This window comes from Fukomys damarensis, unplaced genomic scaffold (assembly GCF_012274545.1).
Source record: "Fukomys damarensis isolate Sample0158 unplaced genomic scaffold, DMR_v1.0_HiC HiC_scaffold_27, whole genome shotgun sequence".
Taxonomy (NCBI): domain Eukaryota; kingdom Metazoa; phylum Chordata; class Mammalia; order Rodentia; family Bathyergidae; genus Fukomys; species Fukomys damarensis.
In genome coordinates, this window is record NW_022900939.1 from 13,003,385 (window position 1) to 13,027,281 (window position 23,897).

The window sequence follows — 23,897 nt, forward strand, 5'->3', positions numbered from 1 at the left end:
ACAGGTGTGGAGATTCGCAACATGCCAGCAATATGTCAAACTAAATCAGACCCTCTGTCCCTATTATTGATTGAGACCGTCTTCCAGGATGAGTTCCCAAAGTGTGATTCATTCATAGTCAGACACTTTTCCTGAATTCTTTTCCTGAAAGCTCAAAAATTCATGGCAACTGGAAGCAGAAATGATGTAGGTCACCCGTAATTTCTTTGCCTTCCCTTTTCACCTTGTAACAACTGCGTTGTATCGAATTAGTCATATGCTAGTTAAGTATTGAGGATATAACACAATAATGGGAAAGTGTTTCTACCATATATGTCTTATTTATCATTTATTTCATGTAACTTGATAATTATATGCCTGGTAATCCAGAGAAATTATCCCTCAGAATTTCTAGATTTCAAAGAAAATATGAATTGGTTAAAAATGCTAGCTCTCTCAGTTATTAGCTACTTTGGTCGATTTATTTATCTCTTTTGTTCCTCTCTTTCTTCAACAGTAAAATGGGGATTATAATGACATCCATATCACACAATGAGCACAAGGAACATTATAAATATTTACTACATTTGCATTATCAACATCACCATTATCAAAGTTCTGTTTATTGTCACTGTCATCTTTTGACTGCTTAAATTACTTTATTATAAGCAAGCAGTGATTTTCAGCAAAGTGATTTTATGTTTTCCTTTTTGTCTTTAAAGATTTTAATATCACTGACAGGCTCTAAGCCATGAAAGATTTATTTATGAAAAATGACGAGTGACTATAATGTTAGAAAAATAAATCCCAAATTCAAAGCAAGTACTCGGTGAGTTTTATGGCATTCACTTCTATTGTTTACCATACAATAGTTTACTAAAAATTAACCATAGCATACTTTATATGTAACTGTAACCAAGTACATGTTAAGTAGATGATTTTATAATAATACATATATACCATCATCATTTATCATTATATGTTGTAATTTCCATGTAATATTGAGACTCTAGTATACATCAAATGGGTAAATACCTAAGTCTGTATCCTATAGACTTAATGAGTGGTTAATTAAGTCTTGGTGCTTATACATCCTGTCCTTTAGAAAGCAATTTTGGCTGGGAAAAGTAACTTCAATTATTAGAACCAAAAGACAAATGAAATTCAGATGCCAATACCCATTCTGCTATACCTAAACTACCAATATTTTTCAAATTGGTGGAACTAACTAATCCTTACATAAGGCTTATCTTCTCCTATCTTTCGGTATGCACTATCCACTTCATGTCCATCTTAAATTGACTCCACACATTCAGAATGAAGAAGAAAGAGCTCCTTCAGCGTGAGGAAGCGTGATTCTCCTCCACACAATCCCCTTCCAAAGGTAATGCAGAGACCCTGGGACAGTTAATTATGATAGTCAGCTGCACTGGATTATGGGATGCCTGGTGTATTAGTGAAACAGAATTTTGGGTGAGTTGGTGGAAGTGTCTAGAGATTACTACCATGCAGGCCAAAAGCGGAGGGGGAGACCTGCCTTGTTCTGGACTGCATCACACACTAGGGTTGAAGCCTAGGTAGACTTAGAGGAAAAACGAAGTTACTTGGTGTTTACAAAGCTCCGTCCTACTTGAGCAGTTGTGTCTTTTCTACTGCCTACCATTGCCTGTGAACATCACATTCCAGCTTTTTCATCCTTTCAATATGACTCACACCAGCAATTCTCCAGGGAGACCTTGGGTCTTCTTTCCCAGACTGGCACTGCATTCTTGACCCCTTTTGTTGTGGAGCTTGCAGCTTCTTGAACTAAGCCACCCTATGGCTCTGCAGCACGGAGACAAACAGATACATATATATTTTTATTTTGATTCTCTCTAGAGAACCCTGACCAATACAGACCTCAACCAAGAGAAAACAGCTATAGTTGGAGTTCCACTAGGAAAGACATTATCTTTACTGTGTTTTAAGGTATCTCTGGCTACTATGTGCAGCATAGTGTGAAGCAATCTAAAAGTACAGGGACAAATAGAAGTTCACAGTGCTCATTCAATATTTCTCCTTGTTATATGGTTATTATTACTCATCTCATTTTCTAGTTTACAATAAAATAGGCTTTAAGTCACGGGCCATGTCACATGCACTTTTATATCCATTGCATTGTTTATAATGTATACTTTTAATTCTTTTTTATTATTACATTTCATCATTTTCAGGTCTAATAAGGAGAACACACAGCAAAGAACATGGTGAAAGCAACACAAGAAACAGAATAGAAGTGCAGATGGCTGAAGTCTTGACAACTACGAAAAGAATGGATCAAATGCTCCTGAGAAGTTTCCAATGAACTCAGCAACATTGGGACCAAGGTGGCCCTGAAATAACAGAGTCAATGTGGGGCTAGAGATTCTGTGCAAGGGGCCAAGAAGTAGCCACAACCAGAGAATCAGAGCATCTCTGATCTTTGTGATCATTGACTCTTCTGTAGCTAAAGAATTCTCCTCAATACTCTTATTTTAAAACTACTGAGTACAAATTTCTCAAATATTTTTGAAGGAGTAATACATATGAAAACAATTGAATTGTCTAGTATTCAATATAGCATAATGAAGAAAGAATTAGGATTTTAAAAAATATAACTATCCATAGTTTATGTACAAAAATTCTTCCAAATTAGAAATGTAACGTAATAAAAAAAAAGACTTGACAAGCAACATACATGATCACCAATATGTTATAGTGATATGTAGAGGAATACTTATTAAATTGTCCCTTTGAACATATAATTTTATAAAAAATATGCTCTTTAAGTACCCATGCAAGGAATCTTTTATCAGCACTATATTTACATCAGACTAACAAAATTTTATACAACTTCCAATAAGATAAATTTGCATGTTTTCCATGCATATGCTGTGTAAAATCTACACAGTATTAAAATATTTACATAATCTTCCTCAACAGAAATGTATAACAAGAAATATTTCCTACCTCTCAACATTCTTCTGTTCAAAATGTATTTTATTCCTTTGTAACAAAGAAAGGGTCCAGCATCATCAATGGTCTCTGAACTGACATGCTTAGCTTTGACTGATCTTACCTTGTGCTTGTAAATCCCCATGCAATGAGAGAGGTGTACAACATAAGCCTGCAGATTGTAAACAAGATCAAATGACTCAAAGATCGAGTTCTCATTGTCCTGGAAGGTAGCCTACTTAATATTCCCAAATAATATGAAGTATAAAGAACTCCATGGGGAAATGAAACAATCTAGATTGTTAAATTATCTTCATTTGCTGTCTGATTTTCCTTCTTTTGATTAAGTCTTAACAGGACATGTGCATAATTAAGTTTCTTTAAAATCTAAGAACAAAAAAAGAGAAGTTATTAACCACATGCATTTTATAATGAATAATTCAGTAGTTTCCTCAGATTCAACACCTTATTTATACTTTATCTTTCATAGCATTGTAAGATAAAGAATTTAGTGGTCAGTTATCCGGTGCTTGATGATTTTCCCCTTTGTGGATGAAAAGTAAAATGCAAAAGAAAATGCTGAAAAATAACAAAGGGATAAAAAAATAAATGCTAATCAAGTGTTTTTTCTGTTTCTTTAAAAAGAATACATTCAAATAAATTTAATGTCATTATGTCTTTATCCTATATAGCTAACTATATCTTGACCCAGTTACATAAAAAAAAAAGGAAACAAATGGACTTGACATTCTTGGGCACTATTCTAATTAAATCCTTGTTGTCCTGACAGCCCTTCTTATTGAAATATTATTGGTGCATATAACTGACTTCTGTCATTACAACACTTGAGAATCACATTGACTATTATACTTAAAATTACTGCATGGCACTCCTCAAAACAATACTTTTTGTTTTGTTTTGTTTTCTTTTTATTGAGTTTATTGGTACAATCTAGGTTTACAATACAGTTACATTCATCATTGGGATCCTGTACCTTTACATAATAGGTCTTGATTCTCATTTTTTCCCCTTGTACCTGCCCTCCCTTTACCCCCTGCTCCCCTCCCCATTTACAAACACTTTATTTCCATTTTTTCAGTTTCTCATATTTTTTTCCTCTCCCTTATTACCTTTCCCCCACCCTTCCCACTTTCCCTACACCTTTAGCCCTTTACTTCCTATTTCACATTATAAATTATTTCATTAGGATCCTGTGTACTATTATAGTTTTTCACACCAGAGAAACTATTTGGTATTTCAGTTAAAGAAATCTCTGTATGAACATTAAAAATAGGGAATCCTAAAATAAAACTAAAAAGGAAAGTAAAAGAGAAAAGGCAATGATGTAACATTAAAATAATCCTTAATTCTGGAGATGAAAATGGTCCCTGAACATATTTAAATTGCTTCTTGCTCTTGTAGTCTTATCTTATTCTTTTTTTCATTATTTAGAGAATACTTTATTAGTTTCTGTAATCAAACCCACGTAGATATGACTTTACATATTTAGTATAATGCATTACCCCTGTATACATGGAATAAAAAAAAATGAAAATTAAAAAAAATAACTTTTCTGGACCAATATGGCTGTCCATTTCTGTACAATGCCAACTCAACACAATAAATTGGGATAACTCTTTCCAAAGTTGACAGCACCATTAGAAAGTTTCCCAAAATTCAATTTATAAATATATGTGTGTGTGTGTGTGTATACACACACATATATATTTATATAAAAAGACTAATAATAGCAGTATGTTATGCATTGATAGCAGCAATAGCTTTTCCAGGTTCTACAGTCATCTGAACAAAATTATAGATATTCAGCACATTCCATTAAAAAAAAAAAAACAAAGAAAAGAATAATATCCAGAAAACAGCAAAGTTCTGTTGCTGTTGTGGTACCTGGCACCATGTTTTTTATTAGCATCTTAATCATCATCTGGAAAGAGAACATTCTAGAGTAATATCATTAAATATAGCTCTGATAAAGCATGGTCACTACTATGTATCATAAAGCAGGTACAAGATATTTTACATTCATAGAGGTATGATACAATACCGTCCTACCTCAATAATACTAGAATCAGTTTTGGTTTGAAATTTGCTTTGTCTGCAAATAAGATTGCTGTCCCTGTTTTTTTTCTGGGCTCTTGTCACATGCAGAATTGTTTTCTATCCTTTCACTTTCAGTCTATGGGCTTCTTTTTGCACTAGGTGTGTTTTTTGTATACAACATATTTTTGAATTTTGCTTCGTATTCCTTTTTGCCAGTCTATTTCTCTTGATTGGTGAATTGAGGCCACTGACCTTGATGGTTATAACTGATATGTACTGACTTATTATTGACATGTTATTGGCCTTTTATTGACTCTTTTTTACTTTTTCACCTTCTCCTTTTAGTTTCTTGCCTTGCCTATTTGATGTGCTCTGTTGGGCCTCATGGTGTTGTTGCCTTCATTGTCTTTTTCTAGGATCTTGTTTAGAATTGCTTGTAGTGCTGGTTTGTTATTCATGTAGTTTCTCAGGTGTTCTTTGTCATGGAAGTGTCTTATTTCTCCATCCATTTTGAAAGAGAGTTTTGCAGGATACATCAGTCTAGGTGGAGGTTGTTCTCTTTTAGTACTTGAAATTTCTCATTCCAGGCTCTCCTTGCTCCAAGGGTTTGTGTTGAAAAGTCTGCTGTGATTCTGATGGTCTTTCCTTTGCATATGATTTGTTTCTTTTCTCTTATTGCTTGTAGTATTTTGTTCTTCTGTTGGGTTTCTGGGATCTTGATTATTATATGTCTAGGTGTAGATTTTTTTTTTATTGTAGCTAGTTGGAGTCCTATATGCCTCAGTTATCTGAATGTCAAATTCTTCCCCTCTGTTTGGGAAGTTTTCTATCATTAATTCTGTGAACAGGTTTTTTAAGTCATTTGTATTTTCTCCTGCTACTTCATGGATTCCTATCAGTCTTATGTTATTCTTCTTTGCATCATCTAGGAGTTGTTGGATCGATTTCTCATGATCCCTTACTGTTTTTAAAAGACCTCTCTTTTCATGGTCACTGACTGCAATCGTATCTTCTATATCTGAGAGTCTATCTCCACATTCTTTTATTCTCTTGTGTACACTATCAATGGAGTGTTTAATCTCCTGGATATCTGTTTGAATTTGTTTTATGGATTCCATTTCTTTCCTATGTTGGGCACTTATTTTTTCCATTTCTTTCTTATGCTGGGCCTTCATGGCTTCTATCATGGTCCTGAGCTCATCTATTTTTTTGTCAGTTTCTGTTCTAGAGTGTCGAATCACGACTTCCATTTTGCTCACTATCTCTATGTTTATCTGGGAAATTATTTCTGTTTCGAATTTTTCTAGAGCCTGATTGATCTGTTTTGTTACTTCCTGTGCTTTGAGTTCAAGGTGTCCTGGTGGTTCACTATCAGCCTTTTTCATCCTCATTTGCCCTACTGTTTGCCATTGGTCAACTGGAAGTCTGTCTTTGTGTCTTGCTTAAGTGTTTTCTCATTTTTATTTTTGTTGTTGGGCTGTCCTTGGTTTAATCTCCGGGTTATTACCCAAATCTTCCTGATATAGTTGTGCCCTAGCTTCTGTGTCTTTAACAACCCAAAGACATTCTCATCTTCATAACATCAGAGAAAACAGCTCATCAAATCAACCGCAAGGCTTAATCCCAACTAAAACAATATTTTTAAAAAGAATTAAGGTCATAAATTCTGTGTCTCTGTAATACACGGAGAAGATAGCAGAAAACTATGGATTTGACCATTGGTGTCTGAAGCTTTGACCTGAAAGGAATAGAGGCTACAGTGACTTGCATAATGGAGCTGAGACTAACTAAAAAAGGTGTCTGGTAACTCGTGCTGAAAGCACAGGCTGCGCTGGGTGCTAGAATCCTCTGCCTGGGGACTGTATGTCCTCACAGCATGGCACCCTCCACGGGATCCCTATATCATAGCTCTGAGTGCTGATGGTGAATTTCTCAGCTAACAAGCCAAAGATTACATTGCCTTTTATGCCCAAGTTTTACATTACTTCTGCTCTAATCAGTTGTTTACCAATTAATCACAAGCCAGTCCAGATTCAAAGAGAAAGTAATTGGGATCCACATCTGGCTGGCAGAATGGTAATGTTCCAAAAAACATATGGGGTGCAATATATTGTATGGCCATATCCAGGAAATACTATTGACCTCTTTTACTTTTACATCAAGTCAGACATGCTTAAATGAAGGTCTTGTTCAAGGAACAGCATTAAAGCAGACAGCTGGTGTTATAAATAAGATATTAAAGTACTAGTTTCGTCATTTATGGCTGAGAACTGAGTACAGCCATAAACACATAAGAAGACTACTTTATACCCTATACTCCAGAGGTATGCTAGGTTACCTATTAAAAAAAAATTTCTAGAAGGCAAACAAAGGCTAGTTTCACTGCCTATAATCCAATCAAAACTATAAAATGATGAAATAGTATTCAAAACAAAATGATAGTTAAAATTATTTTTGTTAACCATTATGCCCAATAGATTTCCAGCGTCCATCAGCTTCTCATGAGAGTAAGATTTCAAAAAAACCATGTATTCTTGGAATATAAAATGACACCAAAGCCGGTGTGGTGGCACATGCCTATAATCCCAGCATTCAAGAGGCTAAGGCAGGAGGATTGCTGTGAGTTCGGGACCAGCCTGGGCTACATAGTGAGTTCCAGGTCAGTCTCAACTACAGGGTGAGACCCTGTCTAAAAAAAACAAAACAAAAAGAAGAAGAAAAATAAAATGACACCAGGCACTTGTAAATTTCTCAGGCAAGTATAGCAGGATGTAGCATTTTCACTCCCACTTCATGGCCCTCCTGCTCAGTCTAAACTACTCATATTCTCTCAGCTAATCTACTTTTAACTCATTGCTATGTGCCCCACTTCAGTGCCTCCTACTGAGCTCACAGAGTAGTTTTCAGCCAACCTAGTCAGCTCACATTTGTCTCCCCCTCAAATCCTTTGATGACTTCCCAATTGAATGATCATTATTTAGGGCTTTTCTCCCTGCACTTTCACTTGTTTTCATACTTTCACTTCTTTGTGGGTCATACCTCAGTCTCCAGAACCAGTATTGCATTACTGGATCCCCTTTCCTCAACCATCCTGAACATGCATCATTCTCTGGACTCTCCAGTTTTTCTTAGATCTTACAACTTTGGATATATTTTCCAACTGCTTGGGATACCACTGACTACCCCTCAAAACTTGTCCTGGTGCTATACAAACTTAACCTGAGTTTTCTTCACATACTGACTATATAGCTCTTAAAAATCCCAATTGTCCATAATTATTTTCCTTGAAAATAGTGAGAGTGTCTTTCCTGACTTTCATAGACCAACTAATGGCCAGCATATTTAAAAACTCAGTAAACATGTTTTGAAATAAAACATTTAAAAAATAACTTTCAACGTATTTTTCACTTTCTGGATGGCTCATTGGCAGAATTTCCAGAATACATTTTTGTATAATTATATATCTTCCAGATGTTTTCCACCTCTTTTCAAAAGCTTTATATAAGGATTTAAAAAAAAAAAGCACTAGGGCAAACCCCGTTGTGTTGGGAGTAATTGCACATATATTCATCACTACCAAGATAAATGTTATCGCCTGACCCAATCTGTAGTTTTCTAAAGGAAGCCGTTGCACAGACTTATCAGCCTTTTACTTTTGCAAATGCTTCACCTTTGTGGTAACTTTCCTTGCTTAGAGTTATTAAATGTTTAATCTCTAATGTCATTTTGCCCAATCATATACAATCATCTGTTGAATTTCTTTTTCTCTTTACAATGATTAAAACTCTGATAATAAATGTATTTTTAAATGGGAGTATTGCACGTAAGGCAAACTGGTATTTCCACATGAAGAGAACTATGCAATAGTTTTTACAAAGGCACTAAAAGCTAGGTCTTAAAAATTTCTGAGGTTAAAGGGCAAATGATGGACATGTAACAAGGACATAAATAGCAAAACACGTACCTTCTAAACGCACATGTGACAGGGAACTAATTTCTGGAGTTTAGTAAAGGGTGCATCTTCCTTTCACCCAGTAAGCAGCACTACCTTCAGAATCTCTGATTATGCCAAGATTTGGTCACTACTGGGTAAGAATGAGAAACGCATGTGTACTTCAAATCTTCAGAATTATCAGAGTGGAAAAGCTAGCGGGCTTTCACTTGACCAAAAGCACTTAGTTTAGAGGATGTGAGCACCTCTACCTTTACAGTACACGAGGAACATATTTAACTTGGCAACTTTTTATAAGAAGGAAATATAATTTTTGCATGTCATATGGATTGATAAAATGAAAGGCTAGAGATAAATGTATTCCCACATACAGCACAAAACAAAAACAGCTGTACTAGAAGCATTAAGTACTACCATTTAAATTAATCATACACTCTGTGTTTATTAAATGAATTCTATTTCTTAATGACATCCCTTTGCATGACTGAATAATTTGTTCTTTTGTAGAGCTAGATGGTAATAAGCAAGGTTCTATGTTAAACTCTTTGTTCAAATTATTTGAAACATTGGATAGTACCCCTTCAGTTTTGTATAAACCACAGTTAATTTATACTTGGTAAAACAGAATGATGAAAATGCTTATATAAATAAGTAATTACTTCATTATGGCACAAGTTAAAGGAATAATTAACAATATAGAAACAATATCACTCAAATTCAACATTCCTATATTCTTACAATACCCAAAATTGAAAAGAGAAAGATTTTCTTTTTTATATGATTTTATTTTTATAAAGAATGAGAAAAAGTGTTTCTGTTTTTCCACTTGTATTTTTATGGCATTTTCTTTCGTTATTTTAAATGGAATATTTATATATTGTTTGTATGGAGTTACTTCTTAAAATGAATACATTGAGTTAAACTTTTCTTCCAAAGACTCTGACCTGAGATTCATCATAAATGTCCTATGACCTGTGTTTTTAAAAATCGCTGTTGGCTGATCCTGGAAAACTGTAGGATAACCATGGCTCTACTCAATGCACCCTCATTTTTTGGGTGGCACTTGCTTTCAAAGCACCAGTCTCATCTCTGTTGGGTAATTCCCTAATTTACATTTCTAGTCTTGACTTCTCCACAGAGCTTCACATCAGCTCTTCTGAGTCCAGATTGGATGTTTCCACCTGAGTGTCCTGCTGAACTAAAGTTCACATTCAACAGCAAACTCATGGGGAGGCGTTAAAAGAGATACACAGCTTATAGATCAGAAGTCTGTGGTCAGTGGATATTTGAGTGTTGTTTTAATCTTCACATCTGCCTGTTTCTTCTTGTTGCATTTATATCACTCTCAAACACTCTGGCTTTTATCCTATGTTTTTGCTATCCCACAATATTTTCAATGTAAATGGAATTTTGAGTATTTTCATTCTAATTCATTCATATCGTAAAGGTGGACTTATTTAGTTTTCCTATATTTTTCAGAAATGCTTTAATAATTATTGATGCTGAAGGGTGGGATTTGTATTTCTGGAATTGATTGATATCATTACTGACAAAATGACAAGAATTCACCAGTCTTGAAGAAAGCTTTTAAAGACCGGTTAGTTTGGATGACCAGGGTCAATAAGTTTGGGTTGTCATTTGTAACCCTTAGGGAATGCTAACTGTAAACTGTGAAAAATTTGATGGTAGGGCTTAGTGGTGTGGCACGGTAGGAAAACACTTGCTAAGCGTGCAATGTATGCAATCCCTAGCACAAAATGAATGAATAAACAAACAGTACACTTTTAAACTGTCTCAATATTCAACTGACTGTTATGACTCATATGCTGTTGTAAGGAAACAAAACTTTAACAATGAAGGAAGGTTTACAAATCATGTGGTAATGTACATGGAAAGGACCTAAGCCAATATAAATCTTTGTAAAGGATTTTACCATTTGAACTTTACTAAAATGTAACCTTGTCCACAGCTGTAATGTTAAAATATGAACTTAATAAAACAACCTTTAGACAAAATATTATAATTTTGCCCCACAAAAGCCATTAATACCAAGGTGACACTGAGAAAGGATCTCACTACCATTTTCCCAAATTATCAAGAGTGCATCATCTTTCAAAAACCATTTTAAATACGCCTCCATAATGCCTTATGTGATTCCCTATGGCAAAAGAGAATTTAGTTTTAATGTCATCTATTTTATAGTAACCCATATTATCATTACATAAACATCTTAAACTTTCAATTTTGAAGACATTAATTCTTTCTCTATCTAGAAATCTGATGCATATAATAGGTGATTGAATCAGCCTTACTATAATAAAATATCCAGATACTTACCTTATGAAGAAAAGTGTTTATTTTGGCTTATGATTTGGAAATCCCAGTGTACAATCAGGTTGCTTCATTGCTTTGGGCCTCTGGCAAAAGTAGAACATTGTGGTGGGAATATGGAACACAGTAAACCGTGAACTTCAACATCAGGAAACGAAGTAGAGACAGGAAGAGGAACAGACCAGGATCCCATGATCCTCTTTGAGCTCAGGACCTCTCACCAGGCTCTGCCTCTTAAAGTTTTCTACCTTCCAATTCTGGAAGCTGATCATTTGAAACATGGGCCTTTGAGTGACACCCAAACAATTTCAATACTCAAATACCTGCTGGAATACTCAAGTAAATTAAACTATCTTCCCCAGAAGTCATGCTGTTTCTCCTTCACTCTCTTCAATTGGAAAGTTACAAGAGCCTTTCTACGATTCACTGTTGAAATGGATCTCATTTGTGAACCAGAATGGGAGCAGCCAGGGGCACTGTGGAATAGGTAGAAGGTAGAAGGTCAGGGATTCGCAGTGTTGCAAGTGTTTCCACTGTAGACCCGCAGTGCGGGGATCAACTTGGTGTCTCAACATAGTCTATCTTTTCTGCAGCTGCCTCAGCAATTACAATGCCCCAGAAACTCTGCACATCAGTTCTGTGTGCTAGATTGACTTTCCATGTTACCTATGGAACTGACTTCTCAGAGATGCTGTTCAATTACAGTAAGTTTGGGGCTTCATGGGAATCGTTTTAAGCCTCAATTACAAATGAAGGAGAAAGAATAGGTCACACCCATGGAGAGACGTGTGTAATGAATTCCTCACTTCACCTGTTTCTTGTATCCTCCTCCACTTCTATCGTGCCCCTCACTCACTATCGAGTATGAAGATTCCATCCACACAGATGTAGTTCCCTTCTTATTTGAACTTAGGTTATTAAAACTTTTAGAAAAGATGAGGAGTTTTAAATTATAGATTGTGCTTTTGAGAACACAATTTAAAATAACATAATTACTTGCTCTCAATAGCATAATTGCATGACTATATATTAACTCATTTAATCTTTAGAAAATATCCATGTATTAAATACGTATAATGTCTACCTATGGAAAAGGAAATCAAACCACAGAGAAGAGAAGAACTTTGCCCAGCAGTGAGACACTAATAAAAAAAAAAATCAGGAAAAACAAATCCTAACAAAACAGTACATCCTATCATCTGTCAGTGTTCATTCTTTGCTTTCTTATGCTCACATCTAATTGAATAAAAAAAAAAAATCCCCTTGTCAGGAAAATTTCCAGGGATCAAATTATTTAATTGCAACATATTCCCAAACTCAGCCTTTGTATTTTCCACTTAGGCTGTATCATCGTATAACATACTACACGATCAACTTACATATCTTGTTTGTATGAACTATATTCAACTGAGCAGTCTCACTGACAGCACTAATAAAATAAAGGTTGTATGAAAGGTTTTATTTCGATGGTTGTATTGTTTGGATTTTTACTAATTTGCTCAATTAACTATATGTAGAAAGAGAGCACTACCTAGAACATAAGGAATAAATATTTGCATTAGCAAATTAATTAATTACTCCTGTTAATTATCAAATAAGTGCAATGATATCTTTCGTCCACTCATGCTTACATAAAACATTATTTATGAGCACAAAAAAAAGCCAGCCAAGAATATTTTTCTCATACCGTCACAAAATTCTACCTTTTCCTCTTCTTGAATGACAAAATAATAACATTTTATTATCCTGGAAATAGGGTAGGATCTTGTTGGTTGTCATCTCTGACTCTTTATGTTGAAAACAACCCCACCTTGTGGAAAGAAAGCAAATTTGTCCAGAGGGTAAGCATGGCAGCATTTTCACCACTGTACATATATAGCATACTTAAGTATTTTGGGGTCTGGTAAGGTGTCTTTGTTGACTTCAAAGGTGTTACGATTGCAATGGGTGAAGGAATGGGGGAAACAGACTGTGTACTCTTCCAATCGAGCCCCACCTCAAGGGGACGTTTAAGCATTATATTTAAATGATTTTATTTTTTTCTCCTTAATTAAAAAAAACGCCTTTGCCTCATACCTGTACTAGAATGTGAATTTTTTTTTAGTTTATTTCCCTAGAGGGATACTACATATATTTTGCAATAAAATATATGTGACTCTTATGGTGGTATATCTATAGATTTATAAGGTCAACCACAGCTGCAAAGCAAGATGGAGGGATCCGGGTTGCTGAGGAAAATCGTCTGATATCCCCTTGGGCAATTAAGACTGAAGAGGAATTTTTATTAAAAAATAAGTTGTTCTGGATTATATTATACCCTAGGCAGCGAACATTCCCAGTGAAGCTTTTTAAAAAGTATTCTGAGAGTACAGTTATGTGTTCCAAAGGTGCTAATCTTGTGGGAGGCTTCAGGTATGATTTCTTTGATGAGCTATGGCAGGTGACACACTGAAAATCAAATATTTGATTTAAAGGAATGAAACTGCTGTGTATTATTCACTGAAAGAATTCATTTTGGGTTGAAATTATTTGGCTCTTTTTAGTAGTCATAGAAATGGTGTAATATATTCACAAAATGTTATGATTACTTAAAATCCTTCAATTTTAAATGTCTTATTTATAAGCAAATTCTTGATGAAATCTATTTATCCACTATTCCAGTACTTTAAACAATTTTAATTTTGTTACCCCTCCAGTCATATAAAAGTATTATACACTTTATTATTCCTTTTATATTTTAATCTCCTTTCTTAATGTTAAAATATATTTTAACATTTTAAGTAGTCTTATATGTCTAATTAATATTTCTTTAATTTTAGTAATCACAGGCAGTACTTTCTTAATTTAAAATAATTTTTTATTTCTCACTGTTATCAGAATATGAATTATTATTATTTCTATAATTGGATTTTTAGAGAAGTTTTTCAATAAGCTAAATAAAAAAGATCACCACAAAGAAAGATAAACTTGAGTCATTTGTAGGAAAACGGATGCACCTTGAAACCAGTGTTAAGTGAAATAAATCAGACACACAAGTTTAAATATCACATGGTTTCTCTTATATGAGAAATCCAAACTATAAATAAAGAGCAAAATAAACGACAGATAATAGGAATCAGGGAGGCAGATATTTCTCAAAGGGCAGGAGATTGAGAGATTCACAGACCAGGGAGAGAGGGCAGGAGAGGGGATTTAAAGAAGGATTATGATGAGTTATATGCATGTACCTATTCCCCACAAAGAATGTATACTTATATGCTCCACATTAAATTTTTAAATTGTAAAGGATTGGAGACAAACATATCTCACATTTAAATCCAAGTGTCCATGCACAGGACATCTTGGGTTTGTGGTTTAGCTTTTTTTTTCAATTAACAACTAATTATTGCACCACCCTATTATGTCTGAAAGATGGAAAGAATAATGTTTATCAGTGCTTATGAAGCAAATCAAGATTGTAAGGGATATTAGAGCCAAATTACTCTAACAAAATCCCAAGGCAAGAGGTCCAGCATAGATTTCAGTACCCACTGACACCCAGCAAGTGTTGATAATGCGATCAGTTAATGTATATAAAGCACCATGAATAACACCCATCATTGCCCCATAACAAGCACTATGTAAATGTTAGCTTTAGTTATTACATTGTTACATCTATATTTACTTAAGATAGAGCAATTCTACTCAGATCCTGTGTTCATCCTCAAAAGACCTATTTTTGATTGTTCCATAATTTTAGAGCAACATAAAATTCTCTGAACAACATCTTCTCCCACAGCATCACACATGTGTGTGTGTGTGTGTGTGTGTGTGTATATATATATATATCACGCTGAAATTCAATGTGATGTTTCCTTTCTTCCACCTGTGGATGATGAAAACATGAAACTCATTAATCTGAACTATGATAAGTTCCAAATCATAGAGTGAAACGACTATAAGAATTGTTCACACCCCAGGTAAAAGAAGAAAATGGAAGTGATTGAACAGTCACATAAATGATGCCTTAAATGAAATCAGATTTTGGATGTTAGACAGTTTTAAAGAAAATGAATTCTAAGATTTTTCACCACAAATAATGTTAGCGTAACATTCAGACTCTGCAGCTCTCTAAGTTTTATTTAATACAGTGGAACACTGTTAATTTGCTGGTGATAACATTTCCTGTGGTGAGTGAGGAAACAAAATCCGATAAAAGTCAATCAAGAATCCAAGATCACAGTATGGGTTCTATTAATTTGCTTTCATGATACAGTTTAGTTGTTTTTAAAACTCTCTTCTGTTCACTAAGAAGTACATGCTATAAGACATCACTATGAGATGCAAATCATACTGTTTGAGTTACATTATTTATAGAAAAGAAGAATGAGAGTATCACATTGTAAAAGATATAATTTATTAACAGATTCAATCATGTATATCCGAGAAGCCTGAGTGACAAAAAGTTCAGACATGAATTATTACTGAATCAGGACCCTCTTGTTACTTATTGAATAATCTATCTTTCCACACTATTTTTAGCGGGAGGCATGATTTAAATAAGTAAAAACAACTTTTGCTGTTTCATTTTCAGATAACAATTTAAGTAGCAGTATAATCGCACTATAGATTCAATGGGAAAGATTCTGTAACTTTTCTTAGGTGCAGCATGACTATATTGTAATAGTGTATTGTGTCCTATATTGGCCGGCATGTCCCATAAGGCCTTTCCAAGGGGAATCCAAATAATAACAAATCCTTCTCACATTTTCAGGCAGCTTTTCTCAGAAGCACTGCACCTTGGGTGTAAGAGAGTAGATCGGGAGCTGGATCGTGGGTGTTCAAATACTAGTTCCATCATGGCCCAGTTGTGATCAGAATCACCTTGAGACCAAGCTGGAGGGGCCCCTTTGTGAGCTCTTTGCTTAAAGCTCCCCAGTCCCCCAAACCAAACAGTAATAACTTAATTTTCCTTTTGCCTCAGAAGAACATATTTTTGAAAAGAAACAGTGGCGACACATGGAAGAAACAGATAAAAGATGAAGCAGGCTCTTCAGATGAGATAATCCCAAGCCAAGGAAAGATGTGGGGAGAGGAGGTGGAGCCAGAGAGGAGAAATGTAAGCCACTGTCCCCAGGAACGCAGATGAAGTTGCCTTTAACGTGGTAAAATCTTCTTAAAGATGGCTGTCCCAAATCAGACAAAGTGGGCTCCATGCAGCCAATGTTCTCCAGAAAACTGTGCTTTTCCACCCTCTACCTATCTGCTGTGAATGGAAATCTTGTAGATACTGGAGAGGAACATCCGCGCTCCCAGTCTGGACTGCTCAGACCCCATCTCAAGAGCAGGTGATCCTGTTGTTCCTGGGCACCCGGGCAGGGTTCGGCACTCAGCTTGCCTTTCCTTCTCCCAGACGAGATTTGATTTCACCCTGGCTGCGTACAGTACAGTAGTGACATACTTGTGTTTAGCCCTGGGATGCAGCAAGGTTTATCCAAGGAAAAGAGCTGTTCATCTCCACACAAGAATACGAGCCAGGCAGAGGGAGCCGACTGTATTATACAATTTAAATATTTAGACACTTCTGACATTTCTGTCAATCATTTATAGACACCTGTTTCTCCTTGTTTTAATGACTGGGAAAATTTCAGCACCACACTAAAAAAATTTATTCTCTTTCATCAAAAGTTTAGCAAAACTTACCTAATTTTTATTTTGTAAATATATATATTATATTATATATTTTATATATTATATATTTATAGTATATGTTATATATTATATATTTATATTATATTATATATTTATATATATTTCACAATGCACTATTATTTTCCTTTTAAAAATTTTAGGCATAGAATATGGAGGCATATATATATTTTTTTTTTCTGCAGTCCTACAAGTGTCAGAAGGAAGCTTATTGTGATCTTAAATAAATTACTTTCTCTTTATTTTCTTTATCTGTGAAACTGGTGTGATAACAACAGAGCCTACTACAAGGTACTCATGAGATTATGTGCATCCATATAGGTGAGGTGTTTGATCAGTGCCTGGTACCTTGAAAATATCAAGCACGTATTTGTTATTTTATGAGTGTTAAGTATTTCACATATTTTATTTGAAAGAATCATTATTTCATGAGATAGACATTGTTTTTTTATGTAATATATATGAGTTTGGAATTGAGACCAGGAGAGGAGATCTTACCCCCGAATCACATCTGATGTAACATGCAAAACTGGCACTTATACTGGAATTTCAGCGAATTCAGATCTATTTATTATTCTAGCATTATCAGCCAATAACCCTGACAGTTTGATGGTAAATTCACCGATGGAATGCGTTAGTTTAAATCGTTGATTGACAACAAGGTCCGTTATTTCAGACTCATGTATTTCAATATGTTGCATATCATAAGTCAATACATGGTACTAGGCAATAAATCAAAAGGCCTTATTCAGAATTTTGATTATACTGTAAATTAGTTAAGTGCCCCTGGATCCAGCTCATTCATAGTTCAGCATAAATTAAAATAATTCCTGAGCTCCTTAGATACAAGATGAGAAAGAAAATTAACACAATAATTAGTTTAGACTTAATTCTATTAAACCCACAAGGACAAGCATTTAAGAAATATAAATTAAATAATAAAATGCCCTGTTCTTAAGGAGATAACAGTCTCAAGCAGAATCCAAAATTTGAGGAAACCAAGGATCAAGGTACTTATCTTTTCTAACATTCCCTTTACCTTCTTCATCACAATTCCAGAACAATGTTTACACTGATCAAAACTGGGTACATGAATGTGCCAAATTTGAGAACACTGTTATACATGAACCCTATTGAATAAGGTTATATAAATTCAAAGTTATACATAGGCTGTGGCTTTAAATTTTATTTCATTCAACCTTAGAGCTAGAGATTAAAAGCCTGAAGGTCTTTGTTTCCATTGCATTTTGTTGCACACAAACTATCCCCAAGTTTAATGAGATAATAGCAACCATTTTATTTCCTCACTCTTCTGGGTCTAGGCTGTGAACATGTGACTGCCACAATCTGAAGCTTGAATAGGGACTGAAAGACTAAGATGGCCTGACTTAGAGGGTCATAGGTTGCTGCAGGCTCAATGGTGCCCCATGGATCTCTGGCAGGTGTACCTGGGATTTCTCCTGTTTCAGGGGAATCCCAGGAGAATGAGCAGCCATCCTCTAGTAACATATTTTCTGCATCACTCTGTTGTCAAATAAAAAAAAAATAACTACAAAATTTTAACTCTTGATACAAGGCAATGCAAAAAACCTGTGGTCACGGTGTATGAAGCCACACTTTAATGACAATGTTGTGCTGCAACCACCAAAATTCGTTGGTAGAATTGAGTCCACAATGCGAAGGTTTGTGGAGGTGGTTAGGTCATAAGTGTGGAGTTGTCCAGAGTAGGTTTCTACTTATTCATGATGAGCAATGCATTATGTTCCACCATGTGCAGATGGAAGGAGAAATTGGCTGTCTGCAACCTAGAAGGAAGCTCTCACCAGAATCCCAGAGTGCTGGTGCCTGATCTAGTCTTCCAGAATGCAGAACTGTGAAAAATAAATATTTGCTTTTAAGCCTCCCAATCTATAGTATTGTGTTATAGTAGCTTCATATGCCTAGGGATAGACCTGTTGCCACTCTCTTTTTATGATACTATCGTTTCATTTTCACAGTTATGATTTAAATGTCATAAGAACAGGGAACTCCTAGAACTCTTGGCCACCTCATTAATCTCCGCAAAAACTACACTGCACTTCAACGCAATCACTGGAGATTCAAGACAGTTCCTATTATAAGATTTTTGCAAAGTGACACTATACAGGAGTGAACAAAATGAAAAAAAACTGACCATAAAACGGAATATGAAGAGAATTAATGTAAATATCCCGAGAACCGTTGTGGGTACTATTTAATTCATTTTAATGTTAATGAAGTTAATTTAGTTAATTAATATTTGGATATCAACTCATTGTTAGGCACTAAGATAAGGAATAGCTGTTATGTTCTTGGATAGGGATTTTTTTTAAAAAGAGTGTTTTTTGAATGGGAAAATTCTAAATTCACAAATTACAGTGCCGGACAGAGGGAAACAATCTGAAATTATTCTATGAAAATTATTGCATAAACAGGCTGTAAAATATCTTTGAATAGGAAGCCTGAGATATGTTTTGGAGCTAAGTAAAAGGTTTAAAGTACTATTTTTAAAGATCCTAACATGGGTTTCTTAAATGTTTTACAAGTTTAATTTTAAAATGGTTCCTGCTCATTGATTTTCAACGTCATTCTTTTTGCTTGAACTAGTCTACTACGAACTCACATCCAAACAAATTATCTCCTTTTTCTTCCTATGTAATATGTAATCTTAAAAGAATATATTAATAAACATTTTTCCATATGTTTATTTGCTATTTCTACTTTTTTTTCTGGTACCAGGGATCAAACTTGGGTCCTTGTGCTTGCAAGGCAGGTGGCGAAACCACTGAGCTAAATCCCTAGCCCATGTGATTTCTACTACTTTGAGAAGTATCTTTTCATTTCAGATACCTATTTTTTTTATTGGTTCTTTAAATTTGGGAGGTCCGATTTTTTAAAAAGTTCTTTATATATTCTAGATAGTAGACCATTGTCTGAGGAAGAGCTGGTGAAAAGTTTTTCCCACGTTGTGAATTGTCCCTTCACACTGTTGGTCATTTCTCTTGCTGTGCAGGGACTTTTTAATAAGAAGAGATCCCACTTGTTGATTATTTGTGCTCGTTCACAGGCAACTGAAATTTTGTTTGTAAAATCTTTTCCTGAGCCAATGTCTTCAAGAGTTCTACCTAACCTCTTTTCCAAGTAGTTTAGTGTTTCTGTTTTAATATTTAGATCGTTAATCCATTTCAATTTTAGTTTAGTGCATGGTGGGAGATATAGGTCTAGTTTCAATCTTTGATAACTTGAAACCTAGTTTTCCAGCATCATTTATCAAAGAGGCCATCTTTCCTCTAGTGAAGATGTTTGGCTCCTTTGTCAAAGATGAGTTAGCTGAGTATGTCTGGAGTTGTTTCTACATCTTCTAATCTTTTCCACTGGTCCTCAGGTCCGAGATTCCACCTCACCCCAGAAAGAATGGCTGCTATCAAGAAATCAACCAATGACAAACACTGGCAGGGGTGGGGAAAAGAGGAAGCCTGCTCCGTTGCTGGTGGGAGTGCAGACTGGTGCAACCACTGTAGAAAGCAGTATGGAGATACCTCAAAGAACTAGGATTCGAGGTCCCATTTGACTCAGCTACCCTCTGCTGTGTATTTTCTCCAAAGAATTAAAAGAATCATACCATACTGATATACGTGAACCACAATTTCTGATAGCTAAAACTTGGAAGCAGCCCAAATTTCCCATCAATGGAAGATTGGATAAAGAAAATGTGTTTTTTTAAAAATATAAAATGGAGTACTACTCAGCCATAAAAAATGAGAAACTAGAGACATTAAGAGCTAAGTGGATGTACGTTTAGTTGATACAGTTAAGTGAAATAAATAGGACAGATATGTGTAAATACCGGATAGTTTCTCTAGTATGAGAAGCAGTAAGGACTAAAAGGTATAACAGATAATGTGAAATAGGAAGAAAAGGTACAAGGGGAAGTGGGGAAGAAGGGGAAAAGAAAAAAGAGAAACAAAGACTTTGACGATAGAGAGGGTTGGAGGGGTTGAAGGGAGGGCAGGGGAATGGGGAAAAAATAAGAACCACAATGTATTATGTAAAGGTGCAAATTTCCAGTGATGAATGTCACTATATTGTATACCTTAAATGTACCAATAAAATTAATTTTTAAAAGGAATATAGTAAAAATCTTAATACAAAAGGAGAAAAATATATATTATATGTTGGCATCTTTTTCTTGAACCATTTCATAAATACCTCATGAAATTCTCTGTAATATTATGTTGTTCCAATTTGCAAAGCACCCTTAAGACTCTTACTATGGGTGAGGAAACCACCCACACTTGTCAGATCAACCTCGGTGAGATAAATGACCACATTATTTAGCACCTGCGACGTTTTGCTAAAATAGGAATGTGTTTCTCATTCTGTGTCTGATAGAAACAGCATGGGGTGGGGGAACAGAAATAAAAATGTATGTCCTAGGAGCCAGCTCCTGCACACCTTGCATCATACTCCACATTGTGAAGAAAATAAAAATTAAGAATCAAAGATTAGAGGATGTTATCTGAAAAAACACCAGCTGTGCAGCAGGTGCCGTTTCTTTATCTGTATTAGCTTTATGCAAGAATATCACCAACCGTCTTACACTACATTTCTAAGACCATCACTGCAAATTTGGATGAAATTTCAAGCTAACTGACACACAGATTAGAAGTTTATAAGGACATGAGTTGGGCTGGTTCATTTCCCAATCATCTATTTATTAGCTATTAAACATCAGGTAGTTTATATAACCTCTCTGTTCCTCAGTTTCCTTACTTTCAAACTGCAGATGGGAAAAGTTCCTTTCTTATAGAGTTATACTATAAAATACTGATCAGGACAGCAATGCTTAAATTCATGAATGCTTCTGCTCATGAACAATTTGTTTTGCAAACAGCAGGATTCATTCTGCAAAATTTTGCTCCCATCCCCAAACTTTGCCTCTGTTGAAGAACACAGTTGTGACCATCTTTCCTGGAGTAACATGAATGTGGCCATCTTCTCCAGAAGCATAGAACAAATTAAGTTTGTGAACTGAGGTACATATCACTGTTATTATTATCATTTAATGATTAAATGTATCTTAAAGATCCTACTTGTACTCTTGAAAGATTTGCTCAAATACTCCATTCTCCCAAGCATTATACAAATCATGTTTAATTTTTATAAATATCTAAGAGGCCACTGATATCTTTTGCCTCTTGCCCAAGCCAGTCCATGAGGACATAATAATTTATTTCTAGCTTCATGGGGTTGTTTTCCTAGCTCTTATCTAGATCAGAAGTTAGCAAATCATAGTCATGGTCAACATCTAATCCAATGACTCTTTGAATAAATCCAAAGTTTTGTTAAAATACAAAATAAAATTTATAAAAGTATTGGAAACTATTTTTAATTTTAAAAAAAAGTTCAACTATATCTTTAGTAACACAATTGTATTTCCTCTTCACCTCTCTTGATATGGTGAAAATGAATATTGATTTCAAATTTGAATTCTCTCCCCCTAAGGCACCCACTTAGGAGTTATAATCTGAATCAAGTCAATATTGTGTTAACTGGTCTCTCAGTTTCCAAGCTATTTCTAAACTCTTTAAAATGTTACCATGATCTTTGGAAATAAAAACGTACCTCCTTGATCCTCTGTTTAAAAATCTTCATTACCTTTTCATCTCTTTAGTAAAGATTTAGTCTTTATAGCCCAGAGTTGAAGATCACAAATTATATGACTTTTGCTTTTTGTTTCCTCCATTATCTAAACCCAAATTCCTTAAATGCTCTCAGTGTTAGATTGCTAGACTGATGATACCCAGTTTTCCCTACTTCTGTTTGCCATTATGGTTGTTAGTGCAGTCCCACACTGACTTTGTATTCAATCATGTGACTTTCTTTAGCACATAGGACAATGTCAAATTTTATGTGAACAGAGTCCAAAGAAGTCTTTGCACATTTCTTTTCTCAGTTTTAGAACTTTCTAAATGTGCCCATGTCTAACAACTGTAGGATGAAAGACATAGATTGAGATGTTTGTTCTAGAAACAGTTTATCAGGTAACAGCAAGAAAAATCACCAATTATATGATTGTATCCTTAGGAAAGAGCCAACGAAATTATCAGATAGCAATACCAACATCATTTATGTACACATAAGCATTGGAAAATCATTATCATGCAAGGATCTGAGTTGGACAGGAAGAATTATTGTGTAGGAGGTAACGGACACCGAATTTGGCAATTGATACTGTGTTTCCACAGCAACAAATGAGAATAGGTTACATTAGATTTGAGATTGGGCATTGTGCAATGACTAGAAAAGCATTGCAGATTTGCTAAAACTTATGTTCTGACTCAACAATTGGCCTGATTTTGACTTGGAAGTGGTAAGACGTAACTAATAAAATTTTAGAAAAGAAAAAGAAAAAGTGTCATGTGGCTTTTATATATTCTACATGGGATAGGCAAGCCAGCAGTTACTAAGATGTAGCATACAATTGCTTCTTATCTACAGATATGCAGTAATATAATAGCTCTCGAAGTAAAATACATTCTAAGAAAGAAGAAACCAACAGGAATTCCCTCATTAGTCAAAAGGATTTCCCAAATCATATGTTACTGAGTTAGTCCACCGAAAAAAAATCATGTATCAAAAACAAATTTTTGGTGTGACCCTTAACCAGAGAATGAACTCATGTTTAATTAATAGGAAACACAAGAGAGTTTGAGGACAGTATCAGTGAAAGTTACATAAATATGTCATACATAGTTTTTTTTCAAATGAATTAAGACTTTCGAACCCTCTCTTTATATACTTAGGGAAAAGGTTAAGAAGCCCCAAAAAGGAATATTTTCTAATGACATTTAGTAAGTGAAAATGCAATAAAGATATTGGACAAGGAAGCTTATCC

The 23,897-nt window shown here is 34.9% G+C and overlaps 1 long non-coding RNA gene across 1 annotated transcript; it reads left to right on the forward strand.

Annotated features, from left to right (window-relative positions):
- Nucleotides 1-714: 714 nt before the first annotated feature.
- LOC104854164 lies at nucleotides 715-2,405 on the forward strand. The gene is made up of 3 exons (XR_778003.1): nucleotides 715-808; nucleotides 1,296-1,363; nucleotides 2,193-2,405. It is a non-coding gene; the product is annotated as an uncharacterized LOC104854164 (long non-coding RNA).
- Nucleotides 2,406-23,897: the final 21,492 nt, after the last annotated feature.